Here is an 18290-nt window from a genome sequence, read left to right on the forward strand (position 1 = left end):
AATAAAGGCATAAAAAGCCAAAAACTAAATTTTAAATAAATAAATAAATCACTTTTTGACCAATATATATAGGTTTATTTAAAACTGCTTAATGTTTTACAGTGTAGTTAATGTTGTAATAAAATTGTTGGCGCCGATAGCCTAGTGTGGGACATATAACGCCGTGGAATTGACCTTTCGCGATACATATAAATATATATATATATATATATCTATATCGAAGTACCGATATTAAAGAACCGATTATGTTGAAATTTTTTGGTAAAATGGCCATTGACGGCTATTCTTTACAGTATGAAAAAGTTAATGTAAATATGATCGTCATACCTGTAAATAACCAAACTTTTTACACTCAACAGGGTAATTCACTCAGAAGAGGAGTGTATCTGGATTTAGACGCAGCAGTGTGAACATGTCCAGAGAGTTGTTACATCTGCGAAAATTCAGCGTTAAGAGGTCCTACAATCGCACAGGTAATCTAGAAACAATTACTCAAATCGGTGAGTCATTGTTTCAATCTTAACATGAAATTTCCTGAAAAGAGCAGGAATGTTGATGACTTCTGGGTACATCTAAAGGAAATGGAGGCTTTCCTTCGTGTGAGGGGTGTTGGAGTAGCCAAACCCTCGGCTCAATTTTTCCGACACCTCATAAAGCGTGAGCTATGCATGTGCGTGAGGGCTGAAATGATTCACGGCACCATGGAAACACAACTCACGGCTTCCTGCCGCACATATGGAGACGGTAAGGTCTGCCTGTGATCTCATATCAAAAACACCGTTAGGACTCTGAAGTTCAACCTGCTCTCTAGAGGACACATTCATCTCAGGAACTTCTTAAAGGTGTAGTTCACCTCTCACCCTCATGACGCTCCAAACCTGTGAGATTGACTTTCTTCTGTTGAGGAGAAAAAGAGAATTTTTGAAGAACACTGTTGTTCATGCTGTTCCTTTTATACAACAGAAGCATATTGTGGTTGTAAAAGCTTGAAAAATTAATATCTGAATGAAAAAAGTTGTAGAATCAACTTTCACTCAGAAATTGCTAGCAAATTTCACAATTACACAGAAATGGCAAGTCACGCATTGAATTGAATGTGAAATTTTGAAGTAGAAATACTGCAATTGTATATTCTTGTAAAACATAATCTTTATTTTTTTTATTTTCAACTTTACAAAAAGCTTTAATCATATTTGTGTATCTTAAACTAATTTTAATAATGTTTAATGGGCTGTCTTTTTAATGTGAAAACCTAACATTGATTTATATCAAATATTTAATTATTTAATCATATTTGTACTTTTAAAATAAATTTACAGTATTAATCTTTAATGGGCTGTCTTTACTATTAAAACAATGTTTAATTATATAATATTTATCATATTTAATGAATCCTATTTGTGCATATAAAACCCTTAGTAGACTGTTTTTATTATTAAAATGTAATATTTAATAATATCAAATATTTAATGAATTATATTTGTACTGAATTTAATCATCTGTAATGATTAAATTTTAATCATTACCCCCCAATATTTTCCTTGTTCTTGTTTTATTTGTCAAGTTTTATTTTGAAGTCATTTCATGACTTTTATTTTGAAAGGTCTGCATCTTTGTCACTGTTCTTGATTCAGTTTTTTTTTTTGAATCACTGATATTTTTTTCAAGGATATCAGCCAATCAGTGTTGTAATGGTGCATTTTTCCAGAGAAACTAGTCACAAAATAGTTACGACTCAAAATTGGTCATGTAACAGGAATAAAAACATAATAACCAATAATATTACGGCTTACTTTTTACAGTCCAAACAAAATCCACTGGATGAAGGCAAGTCTATTATTTATATCATTTAGAAATATGCCACATTACGCAAGTTGCGAATACCATCATCCTAAACTAATGAATAATACAACTCTTGTGTTTTCACTTCCAGTACTTCAACACCCATGAGTGAAAGACAGGATTTGTTATTCATGAGAAATATTTACTGTATCTTTGTTTACAGACAAACAGTGTTTTTCCGGGTTGATTGCTAGCGGTTTGACGCTCGGTGGGTTTTATCCTGAGCACTTCTTGGCCCTGACGGACAGAACGAGGAGAGAGCGAGAGGTTATTGGCTTATGATTTTCCATAAGCCTTTCCCTGTCACCACTGCATTATACAATCCAACCCACAAGCTGCGGCTCAGCACTGCTGACAAGCACCTCAGCTTTAGAAGATTAAAGAACCAAATATTGCAATTCCCATAATCCGTGTGTCAGCAGTTCAGCCTCATCCAGAGCGCGAAGAAAACAAGGATGTGCCAGATTGGTTAAATGGCAAACAACTGCATCAGTGAGGGAGTGAAATCAACAGTGCTGGCAGCGAAGATAGTTTGCGTTATTGCGGCGTCGTAGTTCGTAAACCTGGATTACTTTTTTTTTTTTTGCTCCAGTTACGTTTGTTTTATTTTATACATATTGCAGACATGAAACATTGTCAATACAAGGTATTTTTAAGTGTAAAAATAATAATCTATGAAATAATGTGGGCGGGGCTTATTTTTATAGATTGGATTTGATTGGATCATGACAATCAGTACACTTATTATTGGATAATTGGCTATTATTTTTCCCCGCTCGCATGGCTTCAGGAGAAAAGAAAAGCCATTTTACAGGTTGAATACATTACATTTTGATCAAGTTGATGAAAAGATTTGTCCTGTAGAATAAAGTTCTCTGAAAAAAAATTGCATAAGATGTTGATGGACATCTATTAAGAAAGTAATTGGGCTTAATTTTGATTTCATGTTATTGTAAATCTACATGTAAAACCAAGATACGTGTATTTTACTTTTTTAATGCAACTTTTTTCTTATTGAAAATGCGTTTTCTGTTAAATGATGGAGGGCAAGACTTGATTTTGTTTTGATTGGATTAGACTGTGAAAAGCAGGCTGCAGACTCACTAAATATTATTTTAGCCCACTCGCATGGTCTTGGCAGAAAAAAGGTCATTTTAGATGTGAAGAGCATTATATTTAGTTAAAAGCTGAAGACAATAAACTTATTTTTTCTTAAGGTGCACTAATGGATTTGGCATAATAAAACCAGGGACCTGTATTAATGTGTATTAAGAAAGTAAATGGTCTCAATTTTCAGTTGTTTAATTTTATATAAACGTATGAATACAATTAGTGAAAAGCTGGTTGGGTATTGGATAATATTATTTTTCACTTCTTATTTTTTAATTATTTTTTATAACATTATTGTATATGTAACTATAAATATATTTAAATTATATTTTCCTAAACTTTTTTTTCCCTTAGACTGACATGCACTGATGAATTTAGCATAATAAAAACGGGGACATTTAGTGAATAGTCAATCATTTATAAATTAATTTTGATTTCACGCCATATTTAATAGACATTTAAAAACAGACACATTTCAGATATATTTGATTTTAATGCAGCTTTTTAAAAAAAAATAATGCAGGAAGGGAATATTAATCTTTGATTTCATGTTGTTTTAAATATATAACTGTAAACAAGAAACTTGTTTTGTTTTTGTTTTTTTGTTTTCTTTTCTTTTTACTTATTTAACTGAAAACTCATTTTCTTAAATAATACAGAACAGGACTTTAATTCATTTTATTGATCGGTTCTGAATGGATCATGAAAAGCAGGCTGTTATTATTGGACAATATAAATTTTTCCACCCTTTAGGTGTTTGTTACACCAGTAGGGATTTTTTTTTTATATAAAGGCAGAAAAGGTTATTAAATCTTTCATTCTTTTTTTTTGAAAGTTTGTAAATACCAAAAAAATAACATCTAACATTTTATGTATATTTATTTATATTTATAGTCATGCGCAATAAACCATGGACATTTAAATATTTATTAGTATTATTGTATTTGTTTTTATTACTTAGTATATTTATTTAAGAAGACATCTGTATTTAAGTAAATAAGGTCAGTTTTGATTATTTCTATTTTCTTTTTTTAGTTTGAGAAATGAACACATTCTGAACTGTACTGTATGTCAACAGTAAGTCTCGCCTGTGGCTTCCTACGCGACCCTCCTTAAGTGCTCGATTCGTCAGCCAATAGCGTGTCAGCAATCCTCCTAATTCCTTAGCTCCTGACCAATGAGAGTCCAGAGTCCTGTCGTGAACCCGCCCAAAGTCACTGCAGCTCTGGCTCAGGGGCGTCACACATTCTTTGTAATGTTTACTCAGACTGACAGAATCATCTATAGCAAACCAATCTGGAAGCAACCCACAGTCACTGGAGTGGAACTGGATTGAGTTAAGAGATGACATTTTCTTCAAAATATCACGTTTATGACATATCTGGGCCGGAATGCCACAAATTTATGCCCTGGAAAAAAAAGTGAACTGCCTATTGTGTGACATTTCTGAACATCAGCGGCGTCAAGGGTGACCTTCTTTCTCTGAGACCAAATCATTTGTATATGGACTCCATTCGATATGTGATTTGTGCTAAATTATGTGCGGGAATCTGTCAGGATTGTGTCTGGATCATATTTCAACCCAAAATCAAAAGTTTAGCAGTATACTGAAATATACTTTAGGACCATTTGCATCTCCCATGCAAAAGAAATCTACTTTTGTTGAAGCAAGATGTTTTTTTTTTATGTGTTTTATGTAAATTTATGGACGTGGCGTGAATAAAATAACACGAACATCTAATGAAAAGGTTTACATCCTTATAGATTTGCATTTGGAGAAAGTTAGATGTTGTATATTCATCCTGCAATGTCCCCTGCTGGGATCTATTGTAGCATGGCAGTTATGATAAAGAAGATTATGATGATGATTGCTCTACATGGGCGTATAGTGATACATCCTTTAGTGGAAAAAAAAATATATATGTAATGTACACTGAACAAAATTATAAACGCAACACTTTTGTTTTTGCCCCCATTTTTCATGAGCTGAACTCAAAGATCTAAGACTTTTTCTATGTACACAAAAGGCCTATTTCTCTCAAATATGGTTCACAAATCTGTCTAAATCTGTTAGTGAGCACTTCTCCTTTGCCGAGATAATCCATCCACCTCACAGGTGTGGCATAGCAAGATGCTGCTTAAAAAAAAAATTACTGATCCCAAACTTTTGAACGGCAGTGTGAATATATATGATATATGAAATATATATTTTATATATATTATATATACTAGTTTTTTAGAATCTAGAATTTTTGTTAATATTACTTTTTTATATTGGTTTCAGCCAGAAATTTAATCTTGGTGCATCCATAAAAACACATGCAGTTTTTATTTATTTAATTAATTAATTAATTAATTTATTTATTTATTTTATAATGAAGCTATCACACTACCTGAGACACATTTAGTTAGTGTTACTATTTCTGCCATATGTACAATAACTGACAGTCACCACTGATAAGCTACTACAAAATTTTTTAGAAACTTAAAGGGGTCATATGACGTTGCTAAAAATAACATTATGTTGTGTATTTGGTGTAATGCAATGTGTTTATGCGGTTTAAGGTAAAAAAAACAAAACACTATGACAAGTCTTAACTTTTATAAAGAATATCTGGGTTTGAGACTTTAGTCTTTGCAACTTTAGGGATCTTATCTATGCACGAACAGCTTGTAACACTCCAAAGAGAAAGGAAAATTTGAAATTGCATCATAGGACCCCTTTAATTTGCTGTAAAGTTGCTTTGCAATGATTTGTATCGTGAAAAAAGCTATACAAATAAAATTGAATTGAATTAATTACGACAAAAATAAAATAAGTTGCATTGTAAAAATATGTATAATGCAATCATAAACAAGTTACAGAGGTTGAAGCTTGTTATGAAAAATTTTTCAAAACACATTTTGCTCTAAAACTGCATGAAATTCAAGTTTTGTTCCAAATTTGAGGTTGATATTGCGAAAAAATTAGCTTTCAGTAAGATTTTGATTGGGCGCAGTACCAAATGTTTCCACAAGATGAAATTTGCTTCCCGTTCATTTCCATCCCGACTGGATTAGATTTCTTAAAAGATGCTGTTAGCTAAAAAACAGTAGGTAATTCACTTCATTTTTTTTACTCAAGTTTGCAAAAAAACAGGCGCTTTTAACTCAGACAGGCTTTAAATCACCTGTAAAACACAATTTACCTGATTTCCTCTGGGAAAACGAGTCCTAATAGGTCTTGCCCAAAAGATTTGATTGCAACCATGTGCCTTACATCATGTTTTGGGTCTCCTTCAGGTTGTGTTTGGACCGCTGCCCTCAGGGGAACGTGTAATCATTCACTGTACAGTGCAGACGTCAGCTTTACTGGAACCAGATGGAGAGACAGAGTCTGTGTTTACCTGGACCAGTGGACACATATATGACCGTCCCTGACAGACATGTGAAATCTGACCTCAGGTCAGCCACAGAGACTGTTCTCCATCCAAACGTTCAGTAGGTGCGCACACTTACAGATGTATTTACATGTAAAGTGGATCCGGTTACATACACATTTCTCTGAGGTCTGGCTTTGAGCCAGGTGTCTGCAGAACTGCACGTGATTAAGTACGAGTAAAACAAGAAAGAAAGCAAGAGAGGGAGAGAGAGCGATATTTGTGTCTCCAAAGCAGCGGTAAAGTCTCTCGTGAGCTGTTTTCCTTTCAATGTGAAACGGCCCCCTCAGTCCAAAGCCTCAACAATATCCACCCTGCTGTGCTGCCCGACACGTTTAAGATTGCCTACACGCTCCAATACAGGCTGCTTATAGTTTTTATGCACAGTTTTTTATGTGTAATATTCAAATCTATATGTGACCCTGGAGCACAAAAGCAGTCATAAGTAGCACAGGTATATTTGTAGCAATAGCCAACAATACATTGTATGGGTCAAAATTATCGATTTTTCTTTTATGCCAAAAATCATTAGGATATTAAGTAAAGATCGTGTTCCATGAAGATATTTTGTAAATTTCCTCCCGTAAACATATCAAAACTTTTTTGATTAGTAATATGCATTGCTAAGAACTTAATTTGGACAACTTTAAAGGCGATTTTCTCAGTATTTTGATTTTTTTGCACCCTCAGATTCCAGATTTTCAAATAGTTGTATCTCGGCCAAATATTGTCCTATCCTAACAAACCATACATCAATGGAAATTTTATTTATTCAGCTTTCAGATGTATAAATCTCAATTTCAAAAAATTGACCCTTATGAACCCTATGGTTTTGTGGTGCAGGGTCACATATATAGATTTGATAACTTTTTCTGCCTTTATAACTTTTTTCTTGCTGGCGTAACAAATGCCTTATGGGTAAGAGAATTAATACGGTCCAATAATAACAGCCTGCTTTTCACGATCCAATCAGATCCAGTCAATAATATGAACAGAAGTCATGCCCTGTATTATTTAAGAAAATGTGTTTTCAGTCAAAAAAGTTAAAAGGTTAAATACAAATGTGCTCCTTGTTTACAAATTTAAAACATAATGAGATTAAAGATTAATATGCTTCATTTATTAGTGCATGTCAATTTATGCATGCTACCTTTTATCAAAACATTTTATTTATTAATTTATGTAATTAATAATTAATATAATAATTAATATTAATTACTATTTTTAATGCTGTTTACAAAAATATGCATATCTAACTGCCTGGTGCTCCTTGCGTGGTGGTGAAAAATTACCATAATTTTTTTTTATTTCTGTGTTATGTTTTTATTGATTTAATATTTTGTATTTTTAGGGAACTATTTTATGTATAATTAAGTATAATTTTTGAGCATAGACCTGAAAATTAAAACTTAAATTAAAACTTTAACTGTCTTAAATCTTTAATGCTTTGACAATAATCTGTCAAATGTGCTCCAAAGTGAAGTAAAAAATAAATAAATAAAAAGTAAAATTGAAAAAGTTACAGAGGGTTAAGATTTAAATGAATGAATGAATGAATGAATGAATGAATGAATAAATTAATTAATTAAAAAAGTTACAGGGGTTTAAACTTATTGTTTTGAAAAATGCACAGAAACACTGTTTTCAAAACATGCTTTGCTCTAAAACATTGAAAATCAAGTTGTGTTCCAAATTTGAAGTTGATATTAAAAAATAGCTGTCAATAATTTGTCAATGATTTTTTTTGAGTGCAGTACCAAACATTTCCACTAGATGAAATTTGCTTCCCGTTTATTTCCAATGTGATCATTTTGTGGAGCATAAGATTGACTTTTTCAGGACCATTTAACCTTTTCGAATCATATCGATGTTTTTTTTGTTGTTGTTGTTCACTTAGCAAATGCCAAAACCTTTACCAAGTTTCAGACCATTCCAAAGAAGTAAAAAAAAAAAAAAGTTAAATTTTTCTGTTAAAAATGACTGAAGAGCCAACACTAAAAAAATAGTGTTGTAAGTATATAATATAAGTATATAATATTGTGCTCTGTCCACAACTAAGACCAGCAAACCAGCTTAAACTGGTTAAAGTTGTCGTTTTCATCAGGGTTAGTACTCATTCTTTATCCTGCACTTTTTTTCTGTGAGTATTTGAGGTTTCTCTTAAACAGTACGTCAAGTAAACTGCTCTCACATGGCACTTTAACAGCTTTTAACTGCTCTCAGTGAGTCTCTTTATCTACCTGTGTGGCCAGAGTAACTGCGTGTAAGTCTCTGCGTTTTACAGACGCTGCCTGTGACCATTAGCAGTGAGTCTGGATCAAAGTGTACTTTTGATAGGTGCAGGATTTTCACTTTAGTGTGGTTCATTGTGGCATTTTGGCCCTCTGTGCCAGCTGGAAACCGTTCAGTACTGTCTGGGTCACTGTAGGTGTTTATGTATGTGGGTCACCAACATCAAATCTTCATGATCTTGAAGAATTTTATTCCAAATAAGAAAGCCTATTGAAAGTAAAAAGAAAAACTATTGCCTATTAGATTTGCGGCAATGTTTTGCAACTGCAGAGACTCACAAACACACATTCTAGGTCTTAAGGGGCAGCTTATTTCTTAAGCTTTTCCGGAAGGAAGTGTGTATTTGTCAGAGGCACCAGTCATACACTGGTTTGTGTGTGTGTGTGTGTGCATGCAAACATGTACGCAGTGTTCTTAATCACCCTGTCAAGAGCCCGCAGGCCTGCATACTGTGACTCTCATGGGGTCTTTATTGCTGTAGTTTGTGTATGTATGTGTGTGTGTTTGTGTTTGAACACGTCCGCATGTTTGTTCACGCTGAGTGAACGACGCTCCCGCAGGATCAGATATGGATAGCAAATTTAGTGCATCAGCAAAAATCAGCTGTTTATTTATAATAAAGTAGTTTTATTAGTCTGTTATTGCCTATTCCAGAACAGTTCAGGAAACAAGAACTTAATATTAAATAATGTTTCAAACACAGAGTAGCTATATGACACGTTGTCGCGCAAGTCAATCAGCGAAGAGCTTATTGACACGTCCAGTTGTATCAGAAAATGGAGGAGAGCATTACGCAATGATTTTATTTGCACAAGGGACACAAAAAACATCCCGCGAGTAATCTAGAGTGATAATGCAATGAGAATATCCGCTTCACGTTTGCACAAGCGAATTGAATTATTTGCGCGAGTAGATTACATACAAAGTCAATGCAAAGATGCGAATAGGTGCGAATGACACAAATTGGGTGACGCGAATGCGCAATATTCGCCTTAATCACGTCTTCCGCACAAGTTGAAAAATGTTAACTTGAACAGGAAATTCACATGACAGGTTGTCGCGCATGCGAAGAGCTTCTTCACGTCCGGTTGTACCAGAAAATGGAGGAGAGCATGTGCGATGTTTTTATTCGTGCGAGTGACAAAAAACATCCTGCAAGTAATCTAGAACTAGTAACGCGATGCGAATATTTGCACCGTTGCTTGTTTCAAGTCCAAATGAATCAGCGTGTTTCAACGAATCAAGTAAATGTGTCAATGAATCTCTTCAACACAGTTACTTGGCGCCATCTACTGCCGTAACGATGTAATCTACAGAAAGAATCACTGAAAAGTCTGTTTCATTTTGATGAAAGATTCAAATATTTGATTCTTTATAATGGCAGTTTGATAAATAATTTACTGTAATACGTTAAAAAAAGTTTTGATTTCATGACTTTAAGGCATGTTTGAGAGTAATTCTACAAATAATATGCTAAAGCTACAAGGTCTTTTTGTATAAAGAGAGCTGAGCCAGAACTCTCTCCATTCGATTCCTCAGGCAGTAAAACAAACCATCTCAGCCAAAGGACACTGAGAAGCTCCGTTAATTGCCCGTAACTGATTGTCCTTGACATTTTTTTTTATAAAAATGAAATCACTTTTAATACTTGCAACATGTGCTGTGTTTTCTCCAATGACTGTCCTTAAGGAGTGTCCATATTGGATTTGAGAGCTATAAGTGGATAGATACAACTATGTTTCTGTATTTTGGTAACAGTGACTTCAGAAGACTTGGAATGTAGTCATATGAGTGGTTTGGATTACTTTTAATGTGTTTTTTTTTTGTTGTAATTTTAGAGTTTACAGCCTCAGTTCGCATTCAAGAATAATGAGGATGTTCTTTAGAAATTTTCCTTTTGTGTTTCACAGAAGAAACAAAGTCGAGTGTGGAATGAAATGAGGGCAAGTAAATGAGACTGAATATTCATTTTTGTGGGTGATTAACCTATTCGTGAACCTAAACTTATTCTCGACCGGTTTGAACAAGTAAAACCATGTCTGCAAATCTGAAATGAACTCGTAATGGAGGCCAAATCCAGCATTTCCTCAGAGGCTGGAGTGTGTGACAGCAGCTGCGATGACACACACACACAGATCACCTCTAAAAATACCCTTCACTCAGAAAACAGCACATCATGAACGCATACGCCATCAGGGAACATTCGTGGACCGATTCGCCGACAGCTATGTTTACCGTTCTGCCGCCACATCCTGCGGTCCTGGAAAATGCGAATTGTAAATATTTGGCTTTCTTTCGTTTTACGTGTCGCTGCTTGTTGAAAAATACAATTTGATTGAACCTGCTCGTCTGAGTGAGTTGTTTTGAGATTTTTGGATAAGTTGTTTACGTAGGACTACTTCGTTTATCGCGCATGTTTGTTTTGAACAAACAAATTAGCGGACGCAGTTAAAACGGTCTAGTGAATTCTTCCATAGCAAATGAGTCATGTGATTTACCCTTGTAATAAACAACAGGGTGGTTTTTCTCCAAGTAGAGCGTGACATTCTTGTTGTTTTGCAACTAGCCTAGTTTTTTTTTATTGCTCTCTCTTTAGTGTCTAATAATGTTAAATAATATGACATCAGCTGATTTTTATATTTAAGTTGTTTTGTTGTTGTTAATAGCTCAACAGGTACAACTGATGTCCTCAGAAAATAAATATAAATAATTTATATATATATAATTTGTTAAGAGCTTATTAAGATTAATTGATTGTCAAAATATATATTTTTAAATGAATGATTGTTTCCTGTTTGCCCTCATATATCTGTGATGTCCTTTAGTTTTAAATAATATGAAACCTTTTTTGTAGTTGGTAGTTATTTTTTTATTTTAAATTTTTTTTGGTATATTATTTTTTACAAACTAATTGAATCCGAGATTTGTATAGTAATTGATTTTTTGTATATTTAATTGATTTGACTATATATATTTTTAGATTGTTAATTGTAAAAAGCATATACCCCTGAATCTGAGACATTAAAGGGCAAAATCCACTTTTACATGGTGTTTGGACATAAATTTTGATCAGTAACCCCTCACTGCAGAACACAAGATCCAGGGGGCGTGGTTGGATCCACATCTAGGGGTGGAGATTGGTAGGTTTAGGGGTGGGTTTAGGGATCAGGGGGTGGAGACGGGTAGGTTTAGGTATGTGTAAGGTGGGAGGAGTTGGATCTGGATCCAACCATGCCCCCTGGATCTTGTGTTCTGCAGTGAGGACCATCTCGTTTTGATTCTCATGCAGTGTGATGTCACATTGCATAGGGCGGGGCCACGGGGTTTGATTGACAGCTCTGCATTGCTATAGTTTCCACCCTCAGCGGTTACGCTGTCCTTCATTTTCTCCTCGCTTCAGCAGTTGTAACATCAACAAAGTCTCGCAAGCAATCCTGATGCAAGACTGAACATAACAGTCTTAATTTTCTCCCAACATCTGAGCTGCTGAGGATTACTTTCATGTTTCAAGGTAATGTGCCTCAAAATCTACGTAAATACGTGAATCACTCCAGACGCCTTTGTGAATGTCATGTTGTTATAGTGCTTAGCGTTTTAACCGTATTTGTGTGCGTACATCAAGTATTTTTTTACTGATCAGCGGCGCGCTTGTGAGATTAGTTTGCGCCGTTCGTAGCGCGAGATTCGTTCGGTAGCGCGATCGCGCAGCTCGGTCAATTGATCCGTGCCGATGACAGGTCAGCGAGGCGTGAGCTCTGTAACATTCCTGTTTCGTTCCACTTTCAGTGCATTTGGCTTCTCATATGTACGTTATGTTGTATCATCATATGTACTCATATGTTATGTTGCTTCTACCGGCTGTTTATTGCTGTAGATATGCAATGTAGAAAGACATATACTTGACGCCCTCTTCTGGAGACGGGGCGGGAATATGCAGCTCATTTGCATTTAAAGTGATACACTCCAAAACAGCTCTTTTTTAGACGCAACCCAAAAATGACATTTTCCAGCTGTTATAATAAATGATCTGTTGTGTATTTTGGGCTGAAACTTCACAGACACATTCTGGGGACACCCAAGATCAATATTACATCTTGTAAAAAGGGGCATAATAGGTGCCCTTTAATAAATAAACTAAACTTTTTTTATATACATGTAAATAGTACTGCATTCCTCATGCACCAACAATTACAGAGAAAAAAGGAAAATTGTGAAGGGGAAAATACAGATGGCAGCGTGAAAGAATGATTATAAAAGGAGGTACATTTGTGAAAGAGCGACAGAAATAGGACTGTTATGATGTTCTCCTTTCAAAATGACAGCAGGGAAAATCAGTGAAAGACAGATTTGTTGCTGTTTACGAGCATTATGCTAGGGTTGATCTTTCCACACTGATCTTTTTCTAAATCCAGACTCATTCTATAGTACATCCTTTCAGCCATTCATAGGTCTCAAGCAGGCTGATAAACACACAACAATTTCTCTCTATTTCATTCTTTTTCTGTCTAAAGACTCTTATTTGGTTTAAAATAGGAACTAGGCACCATTCAAACCCATTTACTCATGTATAAGTGGTGTAAGCAGTCTCAGTAGAGCTGTACTGTAGAAGCTAATCGCTAATGTTGAGAATACAGATGCCTTTAGTCATGTGACTAGTTTAGTCATCTAAACTGAATGTGTTATGTCATTGATATATATATATATATATATATATACTGTATGTATGTATATATATATATATATATATATATAGAACAACTAATTGAAATAAATTGTTGGCTTTCTGTCTTGATACATGTTTTATTTTATTATTTATCTTTTTTCCTCATGGGTTATTATATTACATTACTCGTCCCTCAAAATAAATGTTAGTTGCAGACCTTTTCTATTTAATTGTTGCCTGTTTGCCCCCATTAAATTATTTGAATTTATAAATTTTTATATCTTAATATAATACATATGTTACATTAACATTTTTTCAACTTGTTTGTTGCGATCCTTCTTTATAGTTGTTGCCTATTATCCCCCAGTATTTCATGGCTTATACATTTAATATTTTCTCATAGTTGTTTGTTGCAGAATTTAAATTTTTGCATATTTAATTATTTTCTGTTTACCCCCGGTCAGATTATTTTATTTTTTTATTTCATTTTTTGTTTTATTAATTATTATTTCTCATGGCTTATTGTATTACATTAATCTTCTCTTAAAATAATTTTTAGTTGCAGACCTTATTTACAAAACTGTTTCCCATTAATCCCCAGATATTTATTTTATTTTATTTCTTGTAGCTTCTTTTATCACATTAATCTTCTTAATAATTTTTTTTTTCATTTCTCATGGCATATTATATTACATTTATTCTCAAAGTAATTTTAGTTGCAGTAATTACTTACAGAACTGTTACCTATTTATCCCCAGATTTTTAATTTTTAATTTTATTCTATTTTATTTTTCATGGCTTATTTTACTAAATTAATCTTCTTCCTTCATAATATTTCATGTCTCCAGTGCACCTTTCTGCATTGATTCAGGTGTGGGTATTCTTCTCTATTGTTCTCACACATAAGTAAACATCCACCTTATAAATAAATCACAGAATGATTATATAAGGGTTTTAAGTGAAGGTGGTAATTCTCAAGGTGTGATCCGGCTGTCATGGTCTTCACCCACTAATGTTCTGCGAGGCCTCGGGCCCTTGAAAGGACGCGGTGAAAATGATGTACTGTCTGCAATTAGCATGGCTACCAATTAAATGTGCAGCCATTCAGATGGTGTGTGTGTGTGTGTGTGTGTGTGCGCGCGTGTTTCCCGGGTGTAGCTGGCTCTGGAGGATATATGAACACACAGGGAAGATTCTTTATGCTCACGGCCAATTTGTCACTTTAATTGCACTGCTGTCTTTGCAGTTGATTATCTGCCAATAGAAACACACTCTCTCACACGTGTATATAAGCAAGCATTCATGTGAATGCACAAATTTAATGGTTAAAAAGTTACATGACTTCTGACTGACAGAGAATCTGCACTGAAGTATCCTGCTAATAACTTTGTCAACGTAATTAATACACATTTTTAGGAGCATATGTGTGTAATTAGCCACTCACAAGCAAATTCAGATCATTAGTCGCCTTCTAAATTGATATATCATCATCATCATCATCATCATCATCATCATCTGTGTCCATGCTGGATAAAACTTCCCCTGGACTCGAATAAATTTGTAGTTTTTCCAGCCAAAGCTATTATAGCCGCAGGGTTAAACAGGCCTGCGGTGAGCTGCATTTACATGTAATTAGCGGTGCTGTTAAGAGTTCGCTAATGTCAGACATCATCAGCATCTGTATCTCTCTCGGCAGGTTTGTGACACTTGGACGTGCGGGACGGTGCCAGTTTGCCGGAGGCGTATTCTGAGTGTGTCAGCTATCAGAGAAAGTCTCTCAGTGGTTCATTTATGTGTAAATATACTGAAAGTTTGTCTAGAAATAAAGCAAGCACACTGTAAAAAAATGATTTTTGAAATTGTAAGTAAAACAGAACACATTTTACAAGAAAATGCTATTTCATTCTTTCTACTTCAAAATTTCACTTTTAATAAAATTTTACACTGTGTCTACACCGGACGTGAGCGGCGCGGCACGACAAAATACAGTAGAACCCATTATAATCAGTGATGCTGTCTACACTGGATGTGACACGACAAATCCCTGACAGTAAACTGATGCCTTGGACGTACGAGACACAAATTTCAAATGATTTTCAATGGTTGTTTTGTCACTGCAGTGTAGGCAAGCTCAAGCCTGGTTTATACTCTCTGCATCTGCACAAGCGCAAAGGTGTGCTAGACGAAAATTATGTCATCGTGGAATGGGTGGCCATGTGCTTTGAGTGCACGAGGCCCCTTTTCGCGTTACAGTGTGCATGGCATTTTTTGTAAGTTTGCTCCACTTCCGACTCTGGCCGAAAAGGCACACGTGATTTTTTTTTTCCTAAACCTGTTCAGTAAAAACTCTGCCCCGCAGCTGATTCGAAACATTTCATTGGACATGTCAATCACAGTGATGAATGCCTACACCAAACACAACCCCTAACCATACCCCTCACCCTAACCCTAAACTTCAACCAATGAAATTAACTGCTGAGTGGTATTTTCGCTGAACTGGTTTGAGAAAAAAATTGCGCAACAGGCACGTCTGTACTGGCATTTGTATGAAGCAGAAGCAGCTTTGTGTGAAGTTCAAACTCCATCAGGGAAAACGATGAAAAGATTTTTTGCATAATTTGTCTAAGGCTTTTTAAGTGAAGTACATTTTATTTTAATTGAATAAAAATAAAATTCAAATTAATTTAGATGAATAGGATTTAACACTATTTGCTTAAAATTGTCTTGTGTTTGATGCGAAATAAACCCAAAAGCTGAAGATTTTTTTAACCAGTTTGTACATAAAGAAATTACTTCATCAACTCATTCATCAAAAGAGATGTCGAGTTTTGAGTCTTGTAACGGCAAATTACGTCTTCTCACTGCTGATTCCCGCGGCGTGGCGCGACAACTGTTGCATCCGGTGTAGACACCGGTGAAGATGTGTGAAATTTACTAGCATTTTCTGAGTGAAAATTGTTTCTTTGTCACTTTTTTTCAATACCTTACCTGAGGTAAAATCACCTCAAAAAGACTGTATGTTGTTAAACAACGCACAGTGGAGCTTTTATAAAATGGTGGGAATAGCAATATGATAAACATTGCTAGTGTTCAGTAAATAAGTACTTAATTAAAATAATAATTATCCAAATAAACAATTCTACTTTTTAATTAGGCCTTTTAATATAGTTGAGTAGACTTACTGTTAGCTGGTTACAGTAAGCATAGCTGAAATAGCGCAAACTGTTGTCGTGTGTGATATGAAATTTAACTTGATTTATATGGACAATTTGTGATTACTTTAGCTAGCAGGCTACAACAACAAACTTTTTTTTGCGCAAAACTAGCTTGCCAACACAATGCTAGGGTGTTTTTGGTTGTTGCCAAGGCATAGCTATGTGGTTGCTGGGGGGTTTTACGTGGTTGCTAGTGTAGCAGAGTGAGCTATAGACCCAGTATGATTGGCTGGCGTTTAGGTGGGAGGGGTTGGCCATGGTACCTTGTACTGCGTGTCCACATGGAGTGCTGTTTAATATTATTTTATTATTAAAATTAATTAATATTATTAATAATATTTTCTCTTATTGTATTGTACTTGTTTTATAAGTTACTGGTAAAGACGTGTGATGTATTGAGACCTGGTGTGAAGTGTTGTATGTGTTTTTATCAATTGTATGTTAATAAAGTGACTTTTGATTATTATTATTATTATTATTATTATGCTCACCCTGCCTTTGGCAACGAACCTGTGTCCCTTTGTTTAGGGCTGTTATGTCCTGGTGTATTCCGGGTGGCGTAGTCGACTATAGGATTTCTCTTATTATTGGTAATTTTCTAAGCACCTGACCACTTACTGCCACACTAGGCATGACCCAAGTCCTTTGGATAAGGCTCAGGTATATCTATCTATGAGATTTTTATGTCGTTTTAGTGTCCGCCAAACGAAAATCGTTAAGTTTTGACGCATATTTCATGTTTGTAGCACAGAACGATATAAACAAGTTTGTTTAACCTCATAAATATACGCAATAGTACTAGTGATGTTAGTCTTAGCAAGCACGGCTAATAAAGATTTATTAGCTAATTCCACCCATGTTTACAAACCTAACAGGTACAAATGTGATGACTACATCTTTAAAACCATACAAAAAACAATCTTAGCTCGGTAAACATACGCATATCTCTGTCCCCAGTCTCTGATAGCATCTCTGGCAGAGAAAATACATGTAAACTCTAACGTATTTGCAGTAATGAGCAGGGATTGTGTGAATTGAAACGCTCTGATAGCGCCACAGGAGATGAGAAGACACTTTACGTGCCTTGATATGTCATTACCGGCCGCAGCTGATATAATGAATACAATTTTCACAATAGTATTCCTTGTCAGACTAGCAAGGAATACAGTGACGAATGGGAAGAAAAGGCCTCTGTGTGTTTGTGCGCAATTGTAGAAGTGGCAGTGGCCTCTGTGGGCATGCTGTGTGTAATCAAGCACAAATAGAGACGCAGGCGGTAAGCGCACTGACACAGCACACACTCCTCACACCTGTGCGCTGCTGTACGAGTGAGTCTGTCAGTAATCGGACTCCTGTTGTCAGACGAATCGTCCTTCGTTTTCCCTGGTGTCAGACATCTCTGACTGTTTGTCTCTGGTTCGGTCCATCTGACCTGTTTTTTCTGTTTTAGTTACACATTAGCTGTGTTCCAAAGCCTGGCATTTTAAAGCAATCCCAGAATGCACTGCAACGAGCTGAGGAAATAAATCCAATATGGCTGACTAAGTGAAGAGAAATTACTGTAAATTATGGACCGATTTACTGAGTATTTCTGCGTGCTGTGTATTTTTAATGCTTAGAAAATAGAGATTTATGTCGCCGCCGATAGCCTTGTGGGCAGCGCGCCGACATTCAGCGCCATTGCGCTTTGGGTGTCCCGTGTTCGAATCCCGACTCGAGGATCTTTCCCGATCCCGCCCCCCTCTCTCT

General features: G+C 35.3%; 1 long non-coding RNA gene across 1 annotated transcript in view; it reads left to right on the plus strand.

Annotated features, from left to right (window-relative positions):
• The first annotated feature begins 362 nt into the window (after positions 1 to 362).
• Positions 363 to 18290, plus strand: part of LOC107754239 (uncharacterized) — a 42168-nt gene continuing 24240 nt past the window's right edge. The window contains exons 1-2 of the long non-coding RNA XR_001641561.1: positions 363 to 473; positions 15023 to 15098. This is a non-coding gene — a long non-coding RNA (uncharacterized LOC107754239). The remainder of the gene's footprint in view (positions 474 to 15022; positions 15099 to 18290) is intronic.

Source organism: Sinocyclocheilus rhinocerous, unplaced genomic scaffold (assembly GCF_001515625.1).
Source record: "Sinocyclocheilus rhinocerous isolate Xijiao unplaced genomic scaffold, SAMN03320098_v1.1 scaffold1584, whole genome shotgun sequence".
Taxonomy (NCBI): Eukaryota; Metazoa; Chordata; class Actinopteri; order Cypriniformes; family Cyprinidae; genus Sinocyclocheilus; species Sinocyclocheilus rhinocerous.